Here is a 14,539-nt window from a genome sequence, read left to right as displayed (position 1 = left end):
AAGCCAATCGGACGGTAACTTTAGGCTGTAGAGCGTTCCCCGTCCTTTGACCTTGACCTTGACCTTGAAGGTCATAACCTAGTGACCTGGAAATCGCTGTCAACCTGATCGGGGCCGAGGAATCGATTGATACCATTTACAAGCCAATTGGGCGGTAACTTTAGGCTGTAGAGCGTTCCCCTTCATTGACCTTGTATTCGCGAATCTGCTGTTAATGAAAATGACCTTGAAGGTCATGACCTAGTGACCTAGAAATCGCTGTCAATATGGAATCGGGGTCGGGGAATCGATTGAGACCATTTACAAGCCAATCGGACGGTAACTTTAGGTTGTAGAGCGTTCCCCGTCCTTTGACCTTGACCTTGACTTTGAAGGTCATGACCTAGTGACCTGGAAATCGCTGTCAATCAGGAATCGGGGTCAAGAAATCGATTGAGACCACTTACAAGCCAATCGGACGGTTACTTTAGGCTGTAGAGCGTTCCCCGTCCTTTGACCTTGACCTTGACCTTGAAGGTCATGACCTAGTGACCTGGAAATCGCTGTCAACCTGGAATCGGGGTCGAGGAATCGATTGATACCATTTACAAGCCAATCGGGCGGTAACTTTAGGCTGTAGAGCGTTCCCCTTCATTGACCTTGTATTCGCGAATCTGCTGTTAAAGGGACCCTCCCACCTTAACATTCGTTTTGAGTTGAGATAGCCAAGTTTGCGGCCGGGCTCAGAAACCACCATTTATCCTGGTCGCAACCCCCGCAGCTTTATGGTGTTCAAGAAATTTCCTACATGCCGGGGTATGTCTTTAGCACAGCACGAGCCGGGCAGTAAAACTATGACCAAGAAACTGTCGGTGTCAAAATGCCATGTTATTTGATAGGCCGGGCAGTAAACAAAAGTTTACTGCCCGGGTTTACTGCCCAGGGCAATGACCTCTAAACTACAGTTTATCGCATTAGCCCGGAGGTATAATTGACAGGGAAGTTATAATTGACATCATTATTGCATGATATTTGCCGCGTTAAATAAGAAAACTAACATTTTTTGGTAAAAAAAAATATCCGCTCTGCTTTGCGCTCTGCTTATCAAGGGTTTTGAAATATTTTGTATTGGTTACAAAGGCGAAATTATGGTAAGATATGCGCCTATTAATCGAAATCCGTTATCGCTTGTTGTCTTATCTTCGTTTGATATGTCCACTGATACCTTGGGCCTAAGTTATTGCGTTATCATTTGAAAGTTGTAAGTCCTTTCCTCGAAACAAACATGTAAAATATGGAAAATATAATGTATTTCACGAAAGTTCAGCCATAGAGCATAAACAAAGTATGATTACATAAATAAAGAAAAGATTCTTGCAAGAGCACTGGAAAATTTACGTTTAATCACTAATAATATTATACCTTCTTCTTGTTCTTATGTCGTGGCAAATTATTCATGTATTATGTTCCTCGGATATCCAGTTGTTGTGCCATTCTGTGTTGATATTTTTTAGACGAGATTCTTTTGAAAGTAAGGTATTCTGATGCATTTTCTTCTATGAATTTCCTTCAGAGCTTTATCCACAGCAGTAGCACAATCATTGTTAGGAAATTATCACGAAGTTATGGACAAAACAATTGTATAAGTGTCACCAAAACCTGTCAAAACGTTTTAATAGGTATGCAGCATGTAGGAATATATATTACTGACCGGGCCGACGAAATTATTTGGAAACGAGGTTTGCAAAATTGACGGAGGCCCGAGTGCGGAGCACGAGGGCCGGAGTCAAAATTTGCAAGCCGAGTTTCCAAATAATTTCGTACGGCTGAGGTCAGTAAGATTTTTCCTACATGCCGCATACCTACCTGTTAAGCAGTTTCGACAGGTTTTGGTGTCACTTTTATACGATTGTTTTGTCCATAATTTCCTAACAGTGATTGCGCTACTGCTGTTGATAAAGCTTTAAAGAAAATTGATAGAAGAAAATGCATCAAACTCCTTACTTCAAAAAGAATCGCGTTTGAAAACATCAACTCGAATGGCACAACAAGTTGATATCGGCAAGGAACATAATACATGAATGATTTGCCACGACATAAGAACAAGAAGAAAGTATAATATTTCTAGTGATTAAACGTGAATTTTCCAGTGCTCTTGCAAGAATCTTTCCTTTATTCATGTAATCGTGCTTTGTTGATGCCCTATGGCTAAACTTCGTGAAATACATTATATTTAACATATTTTACATGTTTTTTTTTCGAGGAAAGGGCTACAAACTTTTGAACAAAAATATTTCAAAACCCTTGATGAGCAGAGCAGATATTGTTTACCAAAAAGGTCAGTTTTCTAATTTTAAGAGGCAAATATCATGCAATAATGATGTCAATTATACACTCCCTGTCAATTATACCTCTGGGCTAATGCGATAAACAATAGTTCAGAGGTCATTGCCCTGGGCAGTAAACCCGGGCAGTAAACTTTTGTTTACTGCCCGGCCTATCAAATAACATGGCATTTTGACACCGACAGTTTCTTGGTCATAGTTTTACTGCCCGGCTCGTGCTGTGCTTATGACATACCCCGGCATGTAGGAAAAATCTTACTGACCTCAGCCGTACGAAATTATTTGGAAACTCGGCTTGCAAAATTTGACTCCGGCCCTCGTGCTCCGCACTCGGGCCTCCGTCAATTTTGCAAACCTCGTTTCCAAATAATTTCGTCGGCCCGGTCAGTAATATATATTCTTCCCTTTACTTGCAGGGTGGGACCAGCGTGGTCCCTATCTCTTAACCATTACGGGAATCTGATGACGTCATCAGGCTTTCGAACGTCCGTTAAATGTTTGACTAAAACGTTTTGTAGCACGCGGTGGTATATGCTGCTTTGCGCGCAACAAATGCCGCACTTTCAAATAAAGTCGCTAGGAGCAGCGGAGATCCCAAAAAGTAAACAAAAGTAAAAGTCTAATATCTTGAAAACCGGTGAATATTTTTCGATGAAATTTGGTAGATATTCGTTTTTGCTCTTTCTGAACCGAGCGACATCACTTTCATGCCAATTCATTAACTTTTTTGAAGGTGGGAGGGACCCTTTAATGAAAATGACCTTGAAGGTCATGACCTAGTGACCTAGAAATCGCTATCAACCTGGAATCGGGGTCGGGGAATCGATTGAGACCATTTACAAGCCAATCGGACGGTAACTTTAGGCTGTAGAGCGTTCCCCGTCCTTTGACCTTGACCTTGACCTTGAAGGTCATGACCTAGTGACCTGGAAATCGCTGTCAACCTGGAATCGGGGTCAAGGAATCGATTGAGACCATTTACAAGCCAATCGGACGGTAACTTTAGGCTGTAGAGCGTTCCCCGTCCTTTGACCTTGACCTTGACCTTGAAAGTCATGACCTAGTGACCTGGAAATCGCTGACAACCTGCAATAAGGAACGAGGAATCGGATGAGGGTCTTTTCATCAAAATCGGTTCACTGGTTCTTGAGTTATTGCGTTCCCCGTCCGAATATCGAATTTTTAGTTTGATATTCGCGAATATCAATCTGTTGCTCAATTGATGGACGTGGAGCGTACCCCCTCAGTTGGGGAAACTACGAGGAGCCAAACAAAAATTGGATTAGCCAATCAGCGGCTGGAGTGGGCGGGGCGATGACCATATATGGTCATAAAATCAGACAACTTCATGTTTTCAATGAATTTCAGCATTCAAATGAAAAAATAAGGCATAATAATGTTTTTTTAACCACACAAGACCTACACTCACCCGGTGCATAATTAACTGGCGGCTCTAAATCGCAGAGTTACAACGCAAGGTCAAACCGTGATTGGCAAATATGGCGGATTGAAACAGACGCGCCAAGAAATGTAAGCAGTACCGTGGTTTAAAAATGCCACTATTTTTATTATTTTGTTTATGGTTTTTCTAATTGTAGTTAAGTTATTATTTTAGAATTAAATATTTTTGTTTATTGTAATTAAATTAAATCTTTTAACAATTTTCTTTCATAAAACCAATCCATTTATTGAATGGCCAGCTGATTGTGACGCCCAGAACCTGCAGAAAAGCCGTTTTCCTATCGCCATTTTTGACCGAATTTAATCAAATCACACTAATTCCTAGTGAAAAATGGAAGCCTTTTCTCTCCAATAAGTGGACGCGATACCGCAAGTACCGGCTTGTTATACCGTTTTTCACCCTTAGTAGCGGGGGCTGCATTTATGCCCATATATGGTCATCAAAAGTCCATTTATTGAACGTCTGTCAAACTAGCAGCGAGCAGCGAGCAGCGAGTCCAGCAGCGAGAAACGGGCCATCCCGATTTAGCTGAAATTTGGCACACAGAGCCTTCTCAGCACGCTGATTCCGAAAATCATGGTCTCTAGGGTGGAAATATTGACCGTTCTCGAGATAGAACCCTCTAAAGTTCTTACCATCCATGGCCGGGCCATCCCGATTTGGCTGAAAATTGGCTCACAGAGCCTTCTCAGCACGCTGATTCCGAAAATCATGGTCTCTAGGGTGGAAATATTGACCGTTCTCGAGATAGAACCCTCTAAAGTTCTTACCATCCATGACCGGGCCATCCCGATTTGGCTGAAAATTGGCTCACAGAGCCTTCTCAGCACGCTGATTCCGAAAATCATGGTCTCTAGGGTGGAAATATTGACCGTTCTCGAGATAGAACCCTCTATAGTTTTTACCATCCATGACCGGGCCATCCCGATTTGGCTGAAAATTGGCTCACAGAGCCTTCTCAGCACGCTGATTCCGAAAATCATGGTCTCTAGGGTGGAAATATTGACCGTTCTCGAGATAGAACCCTCGCAGCGAGTCCAGCAGCGAGAAACGGGCCATCCCGATTTAGCTGAAATTTGGCTCACAGAGCCTTCTCAGCACGCTGATTCCGAAAATCATGGTCTCTAGGGTGGAAATATTGACCGTTCTCGAGATAGAACCCTCTAAAGTTCTTACCACCCATGACCGGGCCATCCCGATTTGGCTGAAAATTGGCTCACAGAGCCTTCTCAGCACGCTGATTCCGAAAAACATGGTCTTTAGGGTGGAAATATTGACCGTTCTCGAGATAGAACCCTCTAAAGTTCTTACCACCCATGACCGGGCCATCCCGATTTGGCTGAAAATTGGCTCACAGAGCCTTCTCAGCACCCTGATTCCGAAAATCATGGTCTCTAGGGTGGAAATATTGACCGTTCTCGAGATAGAACCCTCGCAGCGAGTCCAGCAGCGAGAAACGGGCCATCCCGATTTAGCTGAAATTTGGCTCACAGAGCCTTCTCAGCACGCTGATTCCGAAAATCATGGTCTCTAGGGTGGAAATATTGACCGTTCTCGAGATAGAACCCTCTAAAGTTCTTACCATCCATGACCGGGCCATCCCGATTTGGCTGAAAATTGGCTCACAGAGCCTTCTCAGCACGCTGATTCCGAAAATAATGGTCTCTAGGGCGGAAATATTGACCATTCTCGAGATAGAACCCTCTAAAGTTCTTACCATCCATGACCGGGCCATCCCGATTTGGCTGAAAATTGGCTCACAGAGCCTTCTCAGCACGCTGATTCCGAAAATCATGGTCTCTAGGGTGGAAATATTGACCGTTCTCGAGATAGAACCCTCTAAAGTTCTTACCACCCATGACCGGGCCATCCCGATTTGGCTGAAAATTGGCTCACAGAGCCTTCTCAGCACGGTGATTCCGAAAATCATGGTCTCAAGGATGGAAATATTGACCGTTCTCGAGATAGAACCCTCTTAAGTTCTTACCACCCATGACCGGGCCATCCCGATTTGGCTGAAAATTGGCTCACAGAGGCTTCTCAGCACGCTGATTCCGAAAATCATGGTCTCTAGGGTGGAAATATTGACCGTTCTCGAGATAGAACCCTCAATATTTCCACCCTAGAGACCATGATTTTCGGAATCAGCGTGCTGAGAAGGCTCTGTGAGCCAATTTTAAGCAAAATCGGGATGGCCCGGTCATGGGTGGTAAGAACTTTAGAGGGTTCTATCTCGAGAACGGTCAATATTTCCACCCTAGAGACCATGATTTTCGGAATCAGCGTGCTGAGAAAGCTCTGTGAGCCAAATTTCAGCTAAATCGGGATGGCCCGTTTCTCGCTAATGGACTCGCTGCGAGGGTTCTATCTCGAGAACGGTCAATATTTCCACCCTAGAGACCATGATTTTCGGAATCAGCGTGCTGAGAAGGCTCTGTGAGCCAATTTTCAGCCAAATCGGGATGGCCCGGTCATGGCTGGTAAGAACTTTAGAGGGTTCTACCTCGAGAACGGTCAATATTTCCACCCTTGAGACCATGATTTTCGGAATCACCGTGCTGAGAAGCCTCTGTGAGCCAATTTTCAGCCAAATCGGGATGGCCCGGTCATGGGTGGTAAGAACTTTAGAGGGTTCTATCTCGAGAACGGTCAATATTTCCACCCTAGAGACCATGATTTTCGGAATCAGCGTGCTGAGAAGGCTCTGTGAGCCAATTTTCAGCCAAATCGGGATGGCCCGGTCATGGGTGGTAAGAACTTTAGAGGGTTCTATCTCGAGAACGGTCAATATTTCCACCCTAGAGACCATGATTTTCGGAATCAGCGTGCTGAGAAGGCTCTGTGAGCCAAATTTCAGCCAAATCGGGATGGCCCGTTTCTCGCTGCTGGACTCGCTGCGAGTGTTCTATCTCGAGAACGGTCAATATTTCCACCCTAGAGACCATGATTTTCGGAATCAGCGTGCTGAGAAGGCTCTGTGAACCAATTTTCAGCCAAATCGGGATGGCCCGGTCATGGGTGGTAAGAACTTTAGAGGGTTCTATCTCGAGAACGGTCAATATTTCCACCCTGGAGACCATGATTTTCGGAATCAGCGTGCTGAGAAGGCTCTGTGAGCCAAATTTCAGCTAAATCGGGATGGCCCGTTTCTCGCTGCTGGACTCGCTGCTCGCTGCTCGCTGCTAGTTTGACAGACGTATTTATTGACCAATCCATTTTTTGACATTCGCCTCGTAGTTTCCCCAACTGCCCTGGGTGGTGGTTAGTTGGTTTCTGCCGCTGGGATTTTGCATGATTTGTTTTATGTGTAGAAGGTAGATCGACTGGATACTCGTTATTCACCTAGTCACTATTTATTTTCAACTGGAAATCGCACATCTTTTTATATCAACATTCATTTTGATAACAATATAATTCCAGAAGCCCAAGCCTCACGTTGAGAGGGAACCAGAGTGAAATTTTGATCCTCAGCAAATGTTGAAGGGTAAGGTGAGAGAAAGATTTTATTGAACTCTTTTCAGAAAGGAATTTCGGTATTAGTATATATTAGGTCCGAGTGGACAATTGTGACGCTGTTGATACAAATCTGTAACAGCAAAAAAATTAGGTTTTAGGTTAGGTTAGGTTGTAGGTTTGTAGGTTTTAGGTTAGGTTAGGTTGTAGGTTTGTAGGTTTTAGGTTTTAGGTTGGTAGGTTTGTAGGTAAATAGGTAAGGTTAGCTGTTAGGTCAGGTTTGATTATGTTTTCCTTTTATTTCCAGGACATATAAGTATCATTTTTGGATTCAGGATGTCAAATAATGTAAGAATATGAAAACTTTATCTTTAGACAGTCACTCGGACTCAATGTATACTTTTACCGGAATTTCAAATGTATTGATGCATTATTCATTTTCCACTATCCAGTGTGCACTTCCTTAGGACTAAGCATAGCAATTTCAAGTCCTTACTATTTGTTTGATGTCTTTTTTCTGAAGAGCAATGAAGCAAGTAAGGTTTATATAGCTCTAGCATTGGCGGGTGAATAATTAGGGATTTTGGGGGTTCTCGAGCACCCCCTGAAATTCCAAAGTCACCATGCAATAGTCCTCCAGGGGTGCTTAACATACGTCTGAGACACAAAAAGCTTTGCGTAAGCCGCAAGGAGAGTGATGCTGCTTGGAAAACGTACCTACACTTGCTTTTCTACCCAAGAATTTGAAGCTTCCATTCGGCAGATGCTAGAGAAGCACCTCCTGGGATTATGACAATTTTCAGCCCCTGAGCATTGACCCAGCGTTATTTATTCTTGCAAAAACAGGTTTTAAAAATTGTGGGTTTTTTGCGGATTTGGCTCAGCCAAAATCAGCTTGCGGGTAGTTGTGGTTGGGCAAGGGGTAGCTGCAGGGCGGGGCAGGTAATGAAATTGCAAATTTGTGGCATCTCTAGAAGCTACCCTACAAAAATTACAGCGTGTAAATCGGTCAAGTGGTTGCTGAGATATAAGCCTCGCAAAAGAGTGACCACGGGCGGCTGGCCGCTCATACACTGTAATTTCCATTAATCTAAGGAAAGATGAATCCATTATGCTTAATCGTATTTGTCATAAATGGCGCATTGTAGCAAATGTGGCGCATTGCGACAAACGCGGCGCATCTCAGTCGGGGAAACTATGGTAAAATCTGCCATTTTTAGCAGTCTGCTATTTATAACAGAATTCTGCCAAAAATGGGTACGAATCTGCTAAAAATGGGTACGGTAAAAAGCACTGTTTGAAACTGGTCAAACATTCACCTTTCACTCAGAAACACACTATTTTGCATGCAATTTCTATACTACAAATCTCACAATTTCAGATGAACCTATCATTTGCCTAAAAACTTTAAGGAACAATGCTGTAAATTTGCTGATTCAGGAAGCCCCAAATATTATTAGGAGTGCTATTTTTAGCTGCTGCATATGCTAAAAATAGCAGAAGATATATCTATGTATCCATGGGCGTAGGAACGGCTGGAACATTGTGGGTGCATGGGTGCAGAAATCCAGCCATGGCCGGTGAAGCGGGGGGGGGGGGGGGGATAGGGAGCGACACCCGAGCGAAGGCTCGTTACGAGCTTTGAGGATGTACCATGTCTAAAAGGTACCGACCGATAAGTGCATTTGGAAGCATTGACTCGCATGTGTAGGGGGGTCGGATGACCCCCACCCCCCCCCCATGGTTGTTCGCAAATAACTCGCGCAAAAAGCGGCCGATCGCGACGAAACTTTTAGTACGCTCGAGTTGATCAGTTTTACACCTACTCTCAAAATTTCATGACCCTGACCCAAAAGACCTTTGACCTGTGACCTGATTATCGAGACCATGTTCGGCCGGCATCGCGATTTGGCGTATGTCAGCTCACATTATCCGCGCGTTTCCAGTCTTTTTGTGATTGTAGACGTCCAAATATGTGAAATGATGTTCTTCCCAGGCATCACGGTGGGTGTGAAGGTCACCTGAAGGTCAGGTCAGGTCATTGACCTTTGGACCTCGGTTCACTTTTTCGAGTTTTATATGTTTCTAGGGTAGTTTATCGGGCTGATTTCGAATTTAGCATCCATTTGAACGTTTACGAAGTAGTTTCAGTGCCTTCGTAACATGCTACGACGCCGTCAGTGGTAGTTAACACCTACTATGGATAGCCGGTAGGACGCCTAATGGTGACCTGACCTGACCTGACCCGATCTGGCCTAAATGCATGAAGAAATCATCTGTGAGATATGACTTGAGTGTCATGATTAAAAAACTTTTCCTCAGGACTATATGTAATTAATGTTTATGTTTTTCGGAGTTGTTCAAGAGGATAAGTACAAATATTACATTTATTCAGATATTTCGGTACTCGTTGTGGTACCTTCATCGGTGAAATGGCGCACAAAGTTTCGGTTCGTAGTTCGACAATCACATACAATACAAAACACGCGACAACGTCATCTAAAAACCTACACTTTAAATATGCCTGAGAAGACCTAATTACCTAAACCTAAATTAGCACCAAGCATATTACAGGCAATTTACCAGATGTTGGTGACTTTTTTTATAATAAAACTACAACTGTTGGGGACAAACTTGTAATCTAAGGTTCACAATGGGCGTAATTGTAGGACAAAATATACGAAAAACGATATGAGAAAAGGTGGCGGCCGCTGGGTAAATACTAGAGGTTCTATAAGCTAGCGGTTTGAAGACGACGATACTATGTATGCTGCGGGTCTAGGTTAAGAGAATGTCCCATATGGGGCTCAAACGGACGCCGCCCTCGTCAAGGTTCATAGTGGCCTGTGGCGTTAGCTTGACCTCTATGGCTTCTCGGACCTTGCGCCTCTTCCAGTGACCTTCAGTGGCTAGCGTCTTGGCGGTGAGTGGGTTCAAGTCACCCCTGCAGGTGCTGAAGTGTCTTGCTGTAGCAGACTTGTCCAGCCGTGCGTGCTTGATGTCCGCGACATGTTCTTTGAGTCGGACATCCTTTGGCCTTCCCGATTCGCCGATGTAGACTGAGCCACAGGAACAGGATATCTGGTAGACTACTCCTTTTTTCTTTTCGGGTTTGGGGGCGTCTTTGGCTTTGACTAGGCGGCTTCTTAGGCGGTTCGATGAGTGTGCCACTTGGATTCCGATGAGTCCTCCGTCCCATTGGAATCCAAGTGGCACACTCATCGAACCGCCTAAGAAGCCGCCTAGTCAAAGCCAAAGACGCCCCCAAACCCGAAAAGAAAAAAGGAGTAGTCTACCAGATATCCTGTTCCTGTGGCTCAGTCTACATCGGCGAATCGGGAAGGCCAAAGGATGTCCGACTCAAAGAACATGTCGCGGACATCAAGCACGCACGGCTGGACAAGTCTGCTACAGCAAGACACTTCAGCACCTGCAGGGGTGACTTGAACCCACTCACCGCCAAGACGCTAGCCACTGAAGGTCACTGGAAGAGGCGCAAGGTCCGAGAAGCCATAGAGGTCAAGCTAACGCCACAGGCCACTATGAACCTTGACGAGGGCGGCGTCCGTTTGAGCCCCATATGGGACATTCTCTTAACCTAGACCCGCAGCATACATAGTATCGTCGTCTTCAAACCGCTAGCTTATAGAACCTCTAGTATTTACCCAGCGGCCGCCACCTTTTCTCATATCGTTTTTCGTATATTTTGTCCTACAATTACGCCCATTGTGAACCTTAGATTACAAGTTTGTCCCCAACAGTTGTAGTTTTATTATAAAAAAAAGTCACCAACATCTGGTAAATTGCCTGTAATATGCTTGGTGCTAATTTAGGTTTAGGTAATTAGGTCTTCTCAGGCATATTTAAAGTGTAGGTTTTTAGATGACGTTGTCGCGTGTTTTGTATTGTATGTGATTGTCGAACTACGAACCGAAACTTTGTGCGCCATTTCACCGATGAAGGTACCACAACGAGTACCGAAATATCTGAATAAATGTAATATTTGTACTTATCCTCTTGAACAACTCCGAAAAACATAAACATTAAATCATCTGTGATCAAAACTAACATCAGATATTCGTGATCAGCACCCCGAAAAACCCGATAACAGCTTCACTTTACGCAGTTCTAGCAGGTCCCGATTTTACCGACTTTTGGAATATTGACCTGACCTGGAAGGTCAACCAATGACCTAGGACCTTAAAATTGGGTATCATCGGCTTCTTCTCGTCACGGGCAACACCCTCGTTTTTTTCCGCAAAGCTCTAGCTCGATCAGGGGCCGAACGGCAGGGGGGTCCGACCGACCCCCCTCCCCCTACACATTAGAAGCTGGAAAACGCTGCACACATGCGAGGGCTAATATTGTCAATATTGACTACCGCAAAAAGTAAAAGCGGCCAACTTAGCCATTTTCGAAGATATCGGGCTAAACATTTTGACAGTGGGTCATCGGTTCGGTATGTGTTCAATCACATGCTCCATTTCCCTTTTTCAGCACAAATGTAAGTTTTGAAGACCATCACAGTAGCAAGTGCTTCGAAAGATGGATAGTAGGCAACATATCTTGAATTTGCCATGCTGCGTGGGAAGTAGTGTTGATGAAAGAAGGGGTTTTTGGTTCAGATTATTGTGGGTGCAGAATACATTGTCTGCACCCACTGGAGAAATATTGTGGGTGCAGCTGCACCCTTGCACCCATGGTTCCTACGCTTATGTATGTATCTATTGTTTAATGGTGAAATGTAGGTACATGTATAACTGAGCTTTGGCACCCCACTCCATCCACCAGAGGAGGCAGTATACTGTTGCCTAGCAGCACCGCAATGGCACTGTCCAGAGAGAGCGAGAGAGAGAGAGCTTTTTTCAGCATTCAAAAGTGTGGAAGGTTTCTTGAAAACAGTCTGATTACTGTATCGAGAGTACATGAACCTCCAGGCTCCACGAATCAAACTATTAAAACAGTTACATTAAAGGCGTACCGGTTTCGTCTATTGACTTCTTCAGCGCCGTTGTATGAAACGCCGTTGTTCCATACAACGGCGCTGAAGAAGTCAATAGACGAAACCGGTACGCCTTTAATGTAACTGTTTTAATAGTTTGATTCGTGGAGCCTGGAGGTTCATGTACTCTCGATACAATACTTATTTATTTGTTTATTGTTTGTTTATTGTTTGTTTATTATACTATATTTATTTGTTTATGCTTCCTGACCCCGGCCTGGGTGGACGTGCGTCAAAGAGCTCCGGGACTGCGAAGAATCGAACTTCAAGAAATCAAGAGAAAATATTTGGAAGTTTAATCATTATTTGTGAATGTGAAGCAACAAGAAAACTCAAATAAGCTTTACTTTTGAACAAAGCAATTTTTGAAGTTTGGAAGTTTACCGCTAGGTGTGTCATGGAGCGGCGCAGTTTGCGGCGGACAAATGCGGCGAGAGGACGCCCAAACTCAAACTGTGATGGCGATTGTGATAGTGCTGAAAGTGTGGTACAAGAAAAAGGCAAGGAAAAGGGGCTGAAGCTCAACGGTAAGGCATCGGATGCAAAATTAGCAGTTGTTGCAGGACATGCACCATCAGACTGCCAGACTCTTATGTCTTCCCCTGCAACGGAGGTGAGTGAGCACTCTGTACCCAATCCGGACCAAGCTGTAACCACTCGTGGTAATAGTATGGGTGATCAGGACCAGAGCGTCCGCACAGAAGAACAGAAAGTAACCACAAAACAACTTGGAACCAAACCAGACAAAGGATCTGTTTTTCATGACAGCTTATCGGACAGTGATTTGGAGGCACTGGACGCATCTCCAGGGTCAGGGCGTGAAACCCACACTGCAAACAGTCCCCCCAATCACTGTGCACCAACAGTGCAAAAATTGGGGGAGGAAATGTACAAACCATTCGGTTGTCGGTCTAGGGCTGGCAGCTCAGCTGAAAGTGTCACTGCTAGTGCTGTTTGCAAAGGAGGCCCATCGAAGGATTGTGGCATAACAGTTAGTAACAGAGACGAAGCCCTCCAATGTGACAAATGTGACAATTGGTACCACTGCACCTGTCAAGGTGTCCCTTTAGCCACATACAGAGTGGCAGGTCTGCACAAAGACCTACTGTGGCTTTGTGCAGATTGCAAAGCAGAACTCAAAATTGACCCGGGAGACCACATAGCTTGCACTGATAAGCTGAAAGAACGTGACGCCCAACTCCAAGCCCAGGTGGAAACACTGACAGTCTCTCACCAAAAACACTTTGAGGAGCTTATGGAAGTTGTTACGAAGCAGACATCTGCAATGGCTGAATCTCTACACCTACACAGACAGATGCTTGAACAAGCTAACTGTGAGCAGGCTCGACTCATGTCAGAGCTAGCCAACCTAAGCAAAACCATGCTAAACAGCCACAAGCAGCTTGTTAAAGAGCAAGAAAAACAGAAGGGAACATATGCTGATGTTGTTAAGAACCTGGAAAAGAAAATACATGACTTGCCATTAGCCTCAGCACAAACCAGGCCATCAGCAACAGCCAGAGAAATCATCAACGTGCTTTCTGACAAAGAGAAGAGGAGGTGTAACATTGTAGTGCACAATCTCAAGGAACCCAATGGAAACTCACATGAGGAAAAGATGGCAAATGACAGAGCAAGATTGACAGCTCTTATCAGAGACATATTCCAGCTCCAAGTCGGAATCACCAAGTCCTTCAGAGCAGGCAAATCCAGCAATGACTCAGAGAAGCCAAGACTCATTGTAGCTACCCTTGACTCAGAAGCTGCTAAGTGGGAGCTGATCAAAATGGCACCCCAGCTCAGGAATACCCCTGGGTTCACCAACATATACATCAACCCAGACCTCACCAAGGAGGAAAGGGATGAAGGAAAGAAATTGCGCCACGAACTGGCCAGGCGTAAGAGGAATGGTGAAACTGGCCTGATCATCAGGAGAGGGAGAATTGTTAGCATGATGACTGAAACCCCCACCCCTTGTCCAGTCCAACAGCAGGCTGCCACAGCTGCAGCAAACAACCCAGGGCAGGTGGCTGTTCTTGCTCCTCCCACCAGCTCAGTTCCACCACCAGGTCACAGACAGGAGGGACTAGCCAGACAAGGACAAGCAAGTAGCAAGGACCGGCTGCCGACTCAGCCAGCTGTTGCACGCAACAAAACACCAAACACAGAGAACAGTGAACAGCAGAGAGTGACTGGGGAAGCTGGGCCTACTCAGAATTGACTAGGGCATGAAAAAAAATATGCTCAAGTGTATGTACACGAACGCCGACCAGCTAGTTAATAAGCGCGATGAACTAT

The 14,539-nt window shown here is 44.7% G+C and overlaps 1 protein-coding gene across 3 annotated transcripts in view; it reads left to right on the top strand.

Annotated features, from left to right (window-relative positions):
- Window positions 1-7,039: 7,039 nt before the first annotated feature.
- The window catches only part of LOC122394346 (mitoguardin-like), a 37,603-nt gene continuing 30,103 nt past the window's right edge, over window positions 7,040-14,539 (top strand). Inside the window, exon 1 of one of the 3 annotated variants that reach the window (XM_043391182.1) lies at window positions 7,040-7,270. The gene's annotated coding sequence lies outside the window, so the exon portion shown is untranslated. Of the gene's footprint in view, window positions 7,276-12,712; window positions 12,769-14,539 lie in introns of those variants that run through there. The other 2 variants (XM_043391181.1, XM_043391179.1) reach the window with 2 other exon arrangements.

This window comes from Amphibalanus amphitrite, unplaced genomic scaffold (genome assembly GCF_019059575.1).
Source record: "Amphibalanus amphitrite isolate SeventyFive unplaced genomic scaffold, NRLGWU_Aamphi_draft 000586F_arrow, whole genome shotgun sequence".
NCBI lineage: Eukaryota > Metazoa > Arthropoda > Thecostraca > Balanomorpha > Balanidae > Amphibalanus > Amphibalanus amphitrite.
Note: the sequence above shows the minus strand (reverse complement) of the source record. Positions and strands in the feature narration are given on the sequence as shown.